The 2,906-nt window shown below is 37.4% G+C and overlaps 1 protein-coding gene across 1 annotated transcript in view; it reads right to left on the reverse strand.

The window, feature by feature from the left end:
• LOC103521860 (suppressor of hairless protein-like) overlaps positions 1-1,025 on the reverse strand; it is a gene marked incomplete at its 3' end in the record, with an annotated part of 10,782 nt that extends 9,757 nt beyond the window's left edge. Inside the window, exon 1 of the mRNA XM_008486968.2 lies at positions 407-1,025. The remainder of the gene's footprint in view (positions 1-406) is intronic.
• Between the last annotated feature and the right edge of the window lie 1,881 nt (positions 1,026-2,906).

Here is a 2,906-nt window from a genome sequence, read left to right on the forward strand (position 1 = left end):
AAGTTTGTTTTTTTTTTTTTTTTTTTTTTTTTTTTTTTTTTTTTTTTTTTGACAGGCATCACCTTCTCCAAGTTGAACAGCATGTTACCACTGATTTTCATTTATAACTATTGCACTGCTTCACATATTAGGTAAACTACCCCAAAATCTATAAAGTTATGATGACTTTATGTCAGTCCATTTCTGGATATTTTTCATGCCTCTGGGATCTAATGGCCAATCTTGCCACTGAGAGCTTACAGTGTCAAGGGTTTTCTTTGACGCCACACATTTGATTTGCACAGGCGAGTATTTCTTGAACTCTAGATTACTCTCTGTGGTAAGAACAGGCATAAGAAGCCCAAAGGATGTCTTTCATCATGAGAGTGAAGACCTTGGGGTTAATAATCTCAACTTTAATACAAACCTTGTTTTAACGGGAGAAGTGGTTAAAGATTTTCACACTGGTTTCCTGATGCTCTTGGTGCCCAAGATATCAACTGATCATCGTGACATGTATTGTAAGTTGTAGAAAACTTCACAGAAAGATCCACAAGCCATCCAGATTCAACATTTTCCAAATTCTGCGTTCAGCTTCCAAATGGCACTTTTTGTTTACAATCCTCGATGGGTGAACTACAGTAACTACACAAAGCAAAAAAACACAAAACACTTCTCAGGATATAATCAAATTTAAGGTTAAGTTCTTCAGCACAGACACATCACTAAAATGCTAATTAAACACAATTTATAACTATCCTACGGGAACTTAAAATTATATTTAACTTTCAGCAGGAAAACACCAAACTTTACAAAAGACTTTCAACTTAGAAAATGTACACAAGACTTCAAACACACCTGTTCAACATGCAGCATTTTCCCACGGTCAGTTAAGTCAGGAAATGTGAAATATTTTAAAAAAAATCAATTCTCTTTTTTTGAATCCTTGGAAAAGCTGAAGGCGAATAATTAATTCACGAATTTTAAGCACAGGCAAAGTGGCAAATAAATTAAACTTAATTTTTTCGAAAAAAAAAATTATGCCAGCGAAGTCGCTTTGTTTACGAAACCGAAAAATGTTTTGTTTTCTTTTTTTGAAAAAAGGAAAAAATATCCGTACAGCGTACTGTAGTTTAGTGGGAGAGAACAATAGACCAATGAGAATGCGTGCTTGCGACGGTGGAGAGGGGATTTTTTTCAAGGCAACTGTTATTTTCCCACGGTCCTAGGAATCAAAAAAACACACGGTGTGAGAAAGATATGGAACATCCGTTCCCTTTAGCTCAAAAACAAGATACAGATAGGACCTGCTAGAACTAGATCCTCAACCAATGAGTAGGTAGGTAGGTACTTCGAATATGATAGTAAAGATTTTTTCAAGATTTGTGGTGAGCTTTACATTTTAACCCGCAGAGGGACTAGAGATTTTTTAATCAGATAAGTACCTTTTAGTACCTACCTAATACCTACACTGAACATCACTTTACCTATGAACTCCAAAAGAGAGCGAGCGGTTTAGCGGCATCAAGTTACGCGATGTTGACCATTGCGGATGTCTGGACCGGTGATCCTGGATACTTCAAGACGGTTTGTAGTGACTAATCCTATAGCCTATAGTTAAAGGCAAATGTAGGTCATGAATCATGATGTACATAGCGGTCGGTACCTATAAGTCACGTACTTTATCCACGCGTGAGGGTGAGGGCACATTTTTGTTCCCATGAAATGGTAAGGTGTTATGCCCACCATTCATGTTCAGACCGTATGACAGACCGCGGGCCTAAATACCTAGGTCTGTCAGACATTTTTTTTTTCTTTTTTTTTGAGATTTCCCTGAGACTGCAAAGTACTTCCTCAGAGAGTCCTAAAGACCTAGGTCCGTCAAACCGTCTGAAAATGTGAGGCAGAAGAAGCTACAGACCCCTATATGGGTCTATAGCTTCTTATTTGTAATTTATTTGTTCCATAATACAATTACAATTGCTTAGAACATTAAAAGTTTTTTTAAAAAAAAAAAATGTCTGACGGACCTAGGTCTTAGGTCTCAAGCTTTTCTGAGAGATCTATGATGTAGGTCTGTGAGACCGAGCTGGTATATCGGACGGTCTGAGCGAGAATGGCGAGCGTTAGGTGAATAGCTTTTAGCACTCTTAGCGGCAGGTAAAAGGATGTCCTTAATATAGGTTCTAATGTCTAATCGAACAAAATAAAGAAAAAAAAAGGCCTGTTAAAGATTAGGTATATTTATAGGTACCTACATCACCTACCGCAGGGTAATTGACCTACCTATTTGCACCCACGCTCATCGCAGGTTAACGTATAATATTTCTGGTAACAGGTTGATATGATACCCTCATAACCTACCAATGTCTGGGCTGGAAGTCTTGCATATGGGTATCCATATTAATATACCTAATTAGGTACATAGGTATAGTCTTAGTCTTAGGTACGTGTGAGGTGAAGAGCTGATTCTATTATAGTGTCAATAGATATAGGCATGGCCTGGAATTATTATCGAATCAATAAAATAATTATAATAATAGGTTACCTTCCAATTTAATTACTACTCATGTGTCCTTGTAAGTAGGTAGGTACCGGTACCTATTTGGACCATTCCTATTTTGACGACGCCCCTGTTAAAAAAAACACGAGCCGCCACAGTTTCAAGCGAACGCGCGCGACATGAATGAAAAAGGAACTATGATACTCCATCCATTCATCTTTAGTGAGTGGTTGTGTGTCCATTAATAAATCGGTTGTGTTGACGTAAACTCGTTTGCATGAGTTGATTAATTTTTCCCTCTTTAGAGTGTTCTATTCAAAAAGGCCGAAAAGGGCAGAGAAAAAGCTTTGAACTTAAAAAAGTTTAAAAGTTTATAAGGGCGCGCTTAGTTTTAAATTTAAGTTTCAGGCAAATGTGCTAGGTC

Source organism: Diaphorina citri, unplaced genomic scaffold (assembly GCF_000475195.1).
Source record: "Diaphorina citri unplaced genomic scaffold, Diaci psyllid genome assembly version 1.1 scaffold6148, whole genome shotgun sequence".
Lineage (NCBI taxonomy): Eukaryota > Metazoa > Arthropoda > Insecta > Hemiptera > Psyllidae > Diaphorina > Diaphorina citri.